Raw genomic sequence first — 11,994 nt, 5'->3', positions numbered from 1 at the left:
ATATGGTTAAACTCATAGACTTTTATATACTGTCGTAGTTAAACTACATTAAACTTTTGCTATGCTTGCGCTGAGTATTTTTGAACCAAAGAAAATAATATTACTTGTAAGTACGAAATTGTAAAATTTCCCTGTAGTTACTTTGGCACACTAAAATATATTACGGTATTAAAGCAACTTAGGTAATGCATTTAGAATAGCAAAATCGAAAGACCTAAAAGAAGGGACTCAAACCGTAAGTTATGATTATGAAAATGATAAAGTTTCTTGTAACTTACTGTATTTTTTATTTGACTAATAACCGTTTTTTCTTAGTAATACTTAAATTAATATCATGAAACCGATTACCTGGTATAATTTTAAGATGATTAGGACAAAATACGTAGGGCATTATGTATTAAGCTATAAGCTATGAGCAACTCAAATCCGATATTTACTCACGTCATTATGAAGATTACTGTCTATTATTTAAATTAATCTGCATTTGTAACGACTTACAAGGCTTAGACAATGCTATTGAATTCCTACGTAGTACGTAGGTTAGTAATAAAATAATACATTGGCAGACATAGGTCTAGTTTTATTTTTTTAAATAGAGCCAAGAAATCTTTTTTGATTTTATGCCATGATGGATGACTATGATTGGCACCATGATTGCGAAGCTGTCTACGCGTCGATCATGAAAAATAATTTATAGATGAATATACTCATATTATCGTCAGATGGCACGAGTCAGTTTACTGTTAATAGTTTCGGAACACACCTCATATTCTATACTATAGCTTAGAATATAATATTATACACAAAGTAAAAAATGAAATATAAAGTATTGAGGTAGTCCTTAATACTTTGTGTTTCATTTCTTTGCACACTTTCAAGTAAGAATATTTTGCACATCTCTCCAAAGATTCCTTTCAAGTTGAAGGTTATAAAGCTTATTTTTTTCTTTTATTAACCTCACAATGATGGGATAAAGACTGAAGAGTAAAAAACCTGTGAGAGTAAACCCCTGGATTGATGTCGCATGGGAACTCTATGCAAATATAACCGGTCCATTGTGGTCCGACAAAACATTTAATGGTGCTTTCTTATAATTCTTATATCATACTTATAACAATTTCGGTGTCTTAAACTTGTTATTAAAAACGTTGTTATTAAAAACGTTGTTATTAAAAACGTGATAGTGTGTTTCTATATGTTTGTCTAATTATCTGTACCATCTTTACTGCTGAACCGATTTCTATGAAATATAGAATGGAGTTATTATAAATCCCGCAAACGCATGCTTATTATTAGGATTTTGTGAATGCCGAATGACAGTTGCCCAATATATACGTACTTTTGCGAACAAAGTATGAAATCCTTTCCATCTCTGTTAGCTACCACTTTCGAGATTTTTCGCAGATAAAAATGTTTGTTCGTCTTATCAAAATGAAGCTACTCACAAAAATTAGCTTGATAGTAATAAAAAAAAATGTTCTAGGGCTCCTATAAGGTCATTAACTCATTAGAATGTGATTCGGTTAAAAGCTAACCTTAATATCGTCTGCAGTCAATGACTTCTAAAGTTAATTTCTGTGACATTAATTAATTTCAGAATAATTGAAACATTAATATAGCAAACTAAAGTCAGTACCCAACAAATAATTACAGCTATTAACTCTTTGCTACTGCAATTAATCTAACTTTATGAGCGGGGGTAAGGTCAAACCTTTGTTTCAACTTCACCACCACGTCATTTCTAATAGAGAATATTTTGCAAAGGTCAGAGCAGAGCAAAATTCGACATGTTCTTTTTTTAATTACATAAGGGGGCAAACGAGCAAACGGGTCACCTGATGGAAAGCAACTTCTGTCGCCCATGGACACTCGCAGCATCAGAAGAGCTGTAGGTGCGTTGCCGGCCTTTTAAGAGGGAATAGGGTAATAGGGGAGGGTAGGGATGGGAAGGGTAGGAAATAGGAGAGGGTAGGGAAGGAAAGGGGAAGGGGATTGGGCCTCCGGTAAACTCACTCACACGGCGAAACACAGCGCAAGCGCTGTTTTACGCCGGTTTTCTGTGAGCCCGTGGTATTTCTCCGGTCGAGCCGGCCCATTCGTGCCGAAGCATGGCTCTCCCACGTATACATATTAGTATGGATATCAATATATTACAGTAAATATATTATCATCTTGCAATGGCATTTTGTGGGCTCCGTCCTTACTTCCTTCTCTTGGAACGTTTCTTGTAGTGATCACGTAGCTATAGTCTCGTATATCCGTCTGTCTGTCACAATTCATCCGAATCAGAGGCCGTAGCCAAAGTCCCTTTCGTTAAAAACGATGACGAAATTCGTAATCGAAATGTATGAGATTTGACGTTAGTCTTCGCAAGCGAAATGTCATTTAGCGATGACTTTAAATGTCAAACCGCAATACATTTTGATAACGAATTTCGTCATCGTTTTTAACGAAAAATACTTTTTCTAAGGGGTAGTATAGCCACAATAGACATAACTACCAGTAGTTCGACTGCAAAGAAACGGAGTTTCAATATCTATCAAATTCGTCGGGTTTCACTAGGATTATGAACGGAATGTGCCTCGCGGTGGCTAATATAATTTATTTTTAAATATTTAAAAAAAAGATTTCAAAATTGGATTCTGACAATTTTAATCGCATGTGCCAAAACACAAACAATTACCACAATAGACATAACGACCAGTAGTTCGACTGCAAAGAGACGGACATGTTTCAATATCTGTCAAATTCGTCGGGTTTCACTAGGATTATAAACGGAATGTGCCTCGCGCTGGCTGATATAATTTATTTTTAAATATTAAAAATAAAGATTTCAAATTTGGATTCTGACAATTTTAATCACATGTGCCAAAACACAAACAACAATACGACCAAAGAGGAACACGTCCAGCGAATATGTCATAGTTTTAAATTCGTAGGCTGAGTGATCGAAGTTCGTAGGTAACAAGTTAACAACCCTAGCGACGATTTTCGTCATAATACGTCAAATTTAAAAATTTCGACATCAGTTCTAAGTCCGCATACTTTATAATTCTGTCTACTCTGGTATAGCGGTTCAATAAGTGAAGAATCGTTAGGAGGTAACCGTCAACAGACAGACAATCCATCGCGTTTTCATTATTAGTATCGATAAGTACCTATGAGTATTGTTTTAAAACTTAAAGGAATTATAAAAACTCCTAAAAGTAAATTCAAACGTGGTTCTCTACATCGACTAACATTTACAATATTATAATTTCTCATGTGACCAGCAAAAGGAATACCAAATGTCTTTGAATATTTGATGCCTTAAGCAATTCATATTTTATTTAAGTGTTGGAAGCGTTAAAGTAGGAGCGACGTATTTATTTATATATTTATGTGGAGAGACTTCCGACTCTACTATCATGTCAATGGCTTTTTGGTCGATCAATTTTATGGCGCTTACACAATATTTTATTAAGACTACTGACGACGAGACGATACGTAGTAGATGTAAAAAATATACGTGGCTGAAGCTTTTGTGTCGTGTTTTAAAAAAACTTTGTACTAAAAATTTATTGTATTAATGTCTCTTAAAATTAGATCGGCGTGGTAATGAAGTTATGTTGGATTTTGTTTAATACTATAGGTACCTAGTTAGCAATTTTTCTAGTGTCCTTGAAAGCTAGGAAACTTAAAACGTAGAATATAATAACCAAGTTTCGGGTAGATTAAACTATTAAAGTATAATTTATAACATTGATTAATATTCCAAGTCGGAATCAAGGAAGCAGGCATTAAGCCGACACGGAAAAGGTATTAGGGCTCCGATAAACGGCCTAGTAAGTTATGTAAAGTGCATCACGTTACAACCGCGGCCCGTGCGCATGCGTGCACTGTCAGCACAGCATATGCGGAATATTAAAGGAGGAAAGAGAAAAAATTAACTTGTGAAGCCATTTTCGTCTATCCCCCCGCGCGTCGGTGCAGCCAGAGCGATCCCCGCCGCGGTAGAGTACGCACGTGCCTCAACTCTCGGCGCCCAACACGCGAACGCGAATTCGGATAACTTTCAAAGTTGTAAAAAGTGTGTAACTTTGTTATTCCAGTTTTCAGTGAATGTGCAAAGTGTTGTGATATAGAAGAGTGATTTTTCGGATTGTTGTGTTGTTGTTTTGGAGTTCCGCTGTTCGTAAACAGGTAAGGTTATTATGAGATGTAACTTGCCGCTATTACTGTTGTTATCTAAGATTACTCTTGTACATTTATGTGTTTTCTTTGAACTAACCGTTAACTGGAGGCGAGATTTAATATTTCAAGACATGTTTTTATTAAACTAGTTCCCGACGTACGTCGTTCTGACTTCTGTCGAACCTAGAATTAATTTGGTGTTGATATTACGCCCTAAATAACCGATAGAGTCAATTATAGAGTCAACTATTATTAGAGATATCAGACTGTAAATGATACCAACTTTGTAGTCTTGGTAATAATAAACATTCATATAAGTAAGCTTTTACATAAGCTTTTATGTGCATTAATATATAAAACTATATACGTCATATATAAAACTTTATATTATTTTATTTATTTTTTAATGAATAAGTATTATTAAAAAAAACATTCGCTATTCGGTATTATTCAAATTCAAATTGTTTATTTCAGACAACGCATAATTATAGTCCATAATTATTAAAAATTACATAAATCACAATAAATGCACAACATAAAATACATAATTACAAATTACGTGCATGCATTTGTGTCAATTTTTATTAATAAGATATTGTATTAATAAGAAAGTAAATTAATAAATGATAAATTAGAAAAAGTTCCCGTCGGCAGAAAAGGATATTTAGGAAGTTTTTAGGTATAAAAACTGATCCAATTAACCTCGGTTTTTGAGGTTTTAAGGCAGTACTTTATTATTCTATATATTAATACGCGAGCGAAAAACTTTGGAACCCTTTTTACGGAAAATGCGGAAACGTAGGAACATGAAATTTTGCACAGTAGTAGTTTCTATGGAGGAGTGCATTGAGCTAATATTGTTTTAAAATTATCTTTTGTCATACATTATTTTAATATTTAAATAAAACATTACACACACTACAACGCGCACACTACCATGTTTTGACTGACAAGCCTATACACACGAATAATTATTATTAGTACTCCTTTGTTTATGGTTGAAGTCTGTTGTTAAATTACAAAATGATTGTAATTTTTTTATTAAATCTGAAATAGTCAATACTTTAAACAGCCAAAAGAAGAAGATAATTAAATTTAAGGTCGAATTTCGACCATTCGGTGATCTCTAGTTACCTATCATGCGCTTTTGATTCTCTAACCTTGACGAGTTAACTGATTAACAACGTTATTAAATAAATTTAACTGTCCGAAAACCCCTGAATCTGGGAATTCATCGAATAAAGTGTCTACAGATTCGCAATAATGTCTCCAATAGAGTTTTAGGTCTCTACCATTACTTTCTGTAATGGTAGCTCTACCATTACTTTCTGTAATGGTAGAGACCATTACTTTCTGTAATGGTAGAGCTTTGAAAAAATTTTGTGTTACCATATTTTGACATTTAAATTGGTAGTATTACAGTGATTTAACTACCTACGTTTAGATGAAAGCGAATTGAAAATAATAAATGAGGTGAAATCACCATAAGGGCGCACCTTACTCAAGGTGTGCTACCATCAATGTAATCGCTATATAAAAATGTCTGCACGCAAGGTGTAGGTACCTTATAAACTTACTAGATGACGCCCTTGCGCCAAAATTCGTTTGTATCATGAACCGTACATTATTCAGGGATAAAAATAATCATATCCCGGGACTCAAAGTATCTCATTACCAAATTTCAGATAAATCGGTTCAGCGGTTTGGGCGTGAAGAAGTAATAGACAGGCAGACAAACAGACTGATAAATAGACATACTTTCTAATTTGTGATATCAGTATGGATTTTAAAATATATTATGTTATTTAAATAAGTTGTTTAATAATAATAAATATCAAGCTTTTAAAAATCTCACATAGAGAATCGCAAGCTTACATGTAGGTAATTATTCTAAGATCGTAAGCTTACGTTGGTAAGAATAATGTAAACTAATTAATAACCTATAGTTAAAGGTTATTTATTAGCCAGTGATAACCTTAGATATTGCTAGGTTACTGTTACACTATTGTAAACAATTAAACTTTGCAGATAAAATATGTAGAGTGCCTATTGTCGTATATACAAAGATGACCAGAAGAAAACAATCCATATCGCTGAACCGATATCGCTGAAATTGTAAGGAGATATTTTGAGTCTCGGGAAACATAGGAAACTTCTCATCCCGGAAAAATGTACGGTCCCAACGCGATAAACGAGTTTTGGCGCACCGTGTTGCGTATGTCATGATTAAAATGGATTTGATTTGTATAATAGCCCTTATGGCCTAAAAAATATAGTGCCTTACCCCATTAAAACATATCTATATATTAATACGTGAGCCAAAAACTTTGTATCCCTTTTGACGAAAAATGGGGAAACGTAGGTGAATGAAATTTTGCACAGTTATAGTTTATATGGTGAAGGAGTGCATCGAGCTAATATTATTTTGAAATTATGCTTTTATCATACATTTTTTTAACAAATAAAACATTACACACACTACAACACACACACTAGGAAAATTGACAGATTTTTGAGTGACAAGCCTATACATACGAATTATACTCTTTTATTTATTATTGAAGTCTGTTGACAACAAGGTGACAAATTGAAAATGGATTATAGTTTTTTTTATTGAATCTTTTTGACAATGCTCTTACACGGCCAGTCTGAGATCAGCAGAGTCTCAGAGACAAGAGTTGAAAAAAATATGATGAAGTCAATATTTTTTTACAAAATAAGGTCGAATTTCGACCATTGGACGATCTCTAGTTATACCAAAAACCCTACGCAAAAACCATAAATTCAGTAGCGAAACTTCCAATCCAATCGCATTCCAATTACGAATTCGACGATTTTAAAATCGATAGCAATAAAATGTATGGTACCCATAATAAATTATTGGAAGACGTTATTTTTATTGAAGTAACGAATGTTGAGATGAGTTATGGCGCAAGTTTCGCAATAAATCATGCTGTCCCTCTCGTTTCTTCCCTCGCAGTGAGGGATGTAGAGTTAGACTAGTTATATTTTTATCTAACGCTTAATCAACATACCAATGGCTTGGAAAATATTGAAATAAACGCGCCATCGCCATGAATCACATTGGCTTGTTATTTGCTTTGTCATAGAGTATTTAACTTTTAGCTAACAACAAAAAAAGGAGAGTTATATTTCAAATATTTCGGTCAGAGTAAAAATCTAGACTATTTCTAATTTCATGTTAAAACTTCAATAAGATTAAATTGTGATTAAACAAGATGTTAATTATTTAATTATAATCTAAGTCTAAGTGTAGTTTCTTGAAATCAAAATGGTCTAAACTCTAAACCAAAAAACCAATCAAATAATTTCATATTATTAAATTTCAAAATTAACATAATTTTCTGGTTTAAAATGATCATTCCTTAATCTCTACAATAATCCAACAATATGAGCTTTATTATATTAATCAGCTAAACTAGATTAGGTCTTTGGTAAATCCGAGATATTCGGCTTAGGTAAAACCCAACAATAATCTAGATTCCAGCTCGCTTTAATTAAACTACTCAGCCATTTAATCAAAGAGCTATTTGCATTTAATACGCCGGCGTTAGAACTAATGTCATAAACGCAACAAACTAACGTAGGTATATAACTTTTGATAATAATTTCATGCAGAATTATTCAAGAATACATAGTGAACATACGTATTCAATAATTCTCACAACTCTAATTTATCAAATGAATTAAGTTTAATATAATTTATTTTTATAACTTGTACCAATTTATGAAAAAGAATCCCAATTTCCTTTGGTTATATTTTATTGGTTTTAAACGTGAAGGGCTGGACCGATTTCGAACATGAAAAAGAACATACCAAGGCTACATTTTAATTCTCCTAGTTATGATTTGGAATTATTATTCTTAGTAATTAAAGAAACATAAAAGTTTTATTTACGTCACAAGTCACAACGATTACATAAGAGCCATAACGTAGCTTACAAAAAATATATTCACAGCCGAACATATTATCACCTCCTCCTTTTTGGAAGTCGATTAAAAGAGGGAAACTAAAAGCTATTTAGGTGCTGTCGCTTATCGAGAAAATGGAAGCTTAATGGGGTGTGAAATGATGTAGGACGATACAACAAAATATAGTTCAATATAAATTGTACCAATTAGGCTCTGTACTCATTGAAGACAAAATTATCGCTGCGACTCTTTCGCGACAGTTAAGGCTGGCCGCATACACATGTTATACGTATTCGTTTTCCTAATGTGAGATTTCGATTCGAAATTCCGTGAGACTAGCGCAAACGTTCGTTTTTCTTCACGCGCGAACGCGCCGGCGCGCGGCGCGCGGCGTGCACTTGAAACGTACGTACGGAATTCGTTCCGTTCGGAGAAATAGGAATGTGCATGTGTGCGTCAGTGAATGTATTTTCTACTGATCCATCCATATTGTATTCGGGTGTTCGAATACGGAAAACGAATTTGGAACTCCTTCCATCCCTTCCATACCGAAAACGGCCAGCTTTACTTTCATCGTGGTGTTAAGCCTAAATTAAATTTTTTAATGCAAATTCAAATCATGTATCCGTCTTTCCGTCTACGTTATTCTATATTATCTTCTTTGTTTCTTTCTTTCTTTTCTTTGTTTAAAAAAATATATTTTTACAATGGAAATTAAATTGACTGTCATAATTATGTGTTTAAACACCATCATGCCGTTTTTTTTCATCATTGAGTTTAAAAGTTATCCAATAAATATGTGGGAATCTGGTCACACAAATGAGTAGAAAGTGAAAAAGATATAACTACCAAATAAGTACAGTATGTTAAAAATACCTTTTAAGGTTTAAAGTAATAAAATATGTAAAACATTATAAAATATAAACCCCACCTACCTACTGTTGGTTACAATATGGAACGATTCGAAATTTTTGCCAAAAATCTTGCCTAAAATTCAATGAATGTAAGAATAAGGTTGTATTACAATATTGAAAAGGTAAGGGATGTTTGTTTCAATTGAATTAAGTAGAGTAGGGTCAATTGATAAATCTCTTAGTTCAGACTTCAGAGGTAGAGAATTAGTTTACAGCTTTTACTGTAATGATTCAAGAGAGAAAGAGAGAGAGAGAGTTTTTTAATAAATATTTATATAAATAAAGTGTATAGTCACAACTTTTTAACAGACTTTCAAAAACATAGGAAGATAAGGATTATATTATTTATATTCGCAGCTCTAAACTCTTGGCCTAACAAATTTCTTGAACATACATACATTGTATTCTAAGTATAAAGAGCTATTTCTATTCTACATTTACCTCTAGAGATACTGAATTGATGAATGTTATTCTGCGGTATAAAATTCAAAATTATATTGACATTAATTAAAATATCGATAATTTAAAATTTATAACGGGGACGATATTGTCTATAAAAAGGCGTTCCCACGTTACAGGAAGCTAGAGCCACGCTCCACTCGGTCTATTGTGACTTTGTTCCTACCACACTATAACATTATACAGTAGACGATATTCATCTTACAGCGCCTGAATTGTACACATCAACATTACAGATAACTTGTGGTAGCAAAATAGAGAATATTCTCGTAAGCTTCTATCTCAGTATAAACAATACACTAGCTATTTGACCGAGCTTTGATCGGTATTCGATAAAGCACGAATAAAATGACATTTTCTAAAAATGATTCCTAGCTAGATCGATTTATCGCCCCCGAAACCCCCTATATAATACTAAATTTCATGAAAATCGTTGGAGCCGATTCCGAGATTCCAATTATAATATATATAATATACAAGAATTGCTCGTTTAAAGATATAAGATATTTTTGTAACAGTCGAGTGTAGACTGTAGGTCATCTTCATTCTTTAAGCTTTAAGGGCCGGATCGCACCCGCTTTTTAGCATTATTCCGAATTACTTGAGGTAGAAAAACAACGAACATCGCACGTATTTTATCGCACTTTGTTTTTTTACTATTTTTAACACCATTTTTCGTTGGTATTATGTCATACAAGTGCGACTCAAGCCGAAACAGTTTTTCGCACAAACAAGTACGAATACTAATTTCCTTCTGAGTTAATATACCGTCGACTGTATTACACTGTGTTCCTACTTAGCTCGTTCGCCGTTGCATCACTCGCTCATTCGTTCCACACCATTTTCGATCAATCATTCACTAATCATGAACAATTGAACATTCCTTTTTATGCGCCTATGAATTTATGAAGAAAACAGTTATCTTTTAAACTGAAACCACTGTTATACCGTAGCCCGTAGGTTATAAGTTTGTAATTCACAAAAAGTTACTAGTCTAGTTTTACATGTATGTTGGTTCAATAATAAATAGTAATTTTTCAAGCATTTATTATGTTCAAATAACGAGCACTATGGAAATAAGGAAAAGAAAGTACGTACAGAGGATCATTACCCGTATTTAAAACATGGTTTATTTATAGTCTAAGAGGCATAGGTTGAGAACATTAAATACAGTCTGAGAGTCGAGAGAGGTGGTTGCGAACATTAATCTAACATAACCATTAATTAACTAGACAGGGGTATTAGAAGTCGTAATTAAAAACCGATGTATTATGTTCAGGACGGCACACCTGAGCCGCAGTCTAGATCCCTTGTCTGTATGTACATAATATACATACGTATAAAATATATTATGTTATAGCAATGCATATCTGGCTATACGTCCGGGTAAAGGTTTGATAGGTTGGATTTTACTCTTTATGAAGATCTTTACGGATTTTGATAACATATACTATTTTAATGACACTATTTACTATTATATAGGCTACTATTTACTGCCAAATAATTTTTGAGGCAAGAGGTGAAATCTTTTATATTTTTTATATATATATATATATATATATATATATATATATATATATATATATATATATATATATATATATATATATATATAATTGGAATCTCGGAATCGGCTCCAACGATTTTCATGAAATTTAGTATATAGGGGGTTTCGGGGGCAATAAATCGATCTAGCTAGGAATGATTTTTACAAAATGTCATTTTATTCGTGTTTTATCGAATACTGAGCAAAGCTCGGTCAAAAATTCCACCCCAAGGGCATTCAACTTAGGATCAACCTTATTCATAGACGATGCCATAAGTAAAAGCTAGTATTATAGAAAACAGATAGCAATATACCTTAATTGCTTGTTAACATGTTGAAGTTTGATTGAAAACAGTTCACCGTTATCAGCCGAGATTTTATCTCTCGGACTAAGATGTATCGTGTTTGTATGAAAGGAACTTTAGAGTTTAGGATGTTTTAATAGAAGAAGATTATAGGGAACTTACTATTAATAAAATTAATACTTTAAATAAATTGCGTAAAGTATGTTTAAGTGTCTACAAACATACTCAATAACAAAATATGAACGGTTTTCTTCATATTTTGTTTTTCTTCAAATAATCTTGAACTATTTTAATGCGATAAAATTATGAAGTACTCGTAATGAAAACAAAAGCGCTTTCATTAAAATTTTTGTGTACTAAATGTTCCAATCAATTGTTCGATGTAAGATACTTATTTGAAAAGTCCGCTTAAATATACACATTTATAATGTTCGGAATATTTTGATCACAAATTTTATTCTACTTTAGTATTGATAGTCTACTATTTAATTTTTACAAAAGTAAATAAGTACGGATATCAGTGTTACTGGGTCACTTAACACTTCAGAACAAGCTTGAAATATGTTTTAATTTAAAAGAGTTCCGTATTCCAGTAACAAAATATTGTTAAAACCAATCTGCCCCTCGCTGCGAGCCGTCCTAATTTCATAATTAAATTTTTTGT

The 11,994-nt window shown here is 32.8% G+C and overlaps 1 protein-coding gene across 6 annotated transcripts in view; it reads left to right on the top strand.

Annotated features, from left to right (window-relative positions):
- Nucleotides 1–3,991: 3,991 nt before the first annotated feature.
- Nucleotides 3,992–11,994, top strand: part of LOC121733201 — a 157,941-nt gene continuing 149,938 nt past the window's right edge. For all 6 annotated transcript variants that reach the window (XR_006036524.1, XM_042123378.1, XM_042123377.1 and 3 more), the window contains exon 1: nucleotides 3,992–4,182. The gene's annotated coding sequence lies outside the window, so the exon portion shown is untranslated. The remainder of the gene's footprint in view (nucleotides 4,183–11,994) is intronic.

Source organism: Aricia agestis, chromosome 13 (genome assembly GCF_905147365.1).
Source record: "Aricia agestis chromosome 13, ilAriAges1.1, whole genome shotgun sequence".
Taxonomy (NCBI): Eukaryota; Metazoa; Arthropoda; class Insecta; order Lepidoptera; family Lycaenidae; genus Aricia; species Aricia agestis.
Note: the sequence above shows the minus strand (reverse complement) of the source record. Positions and strands in the feature narration are given on the sequence as shown.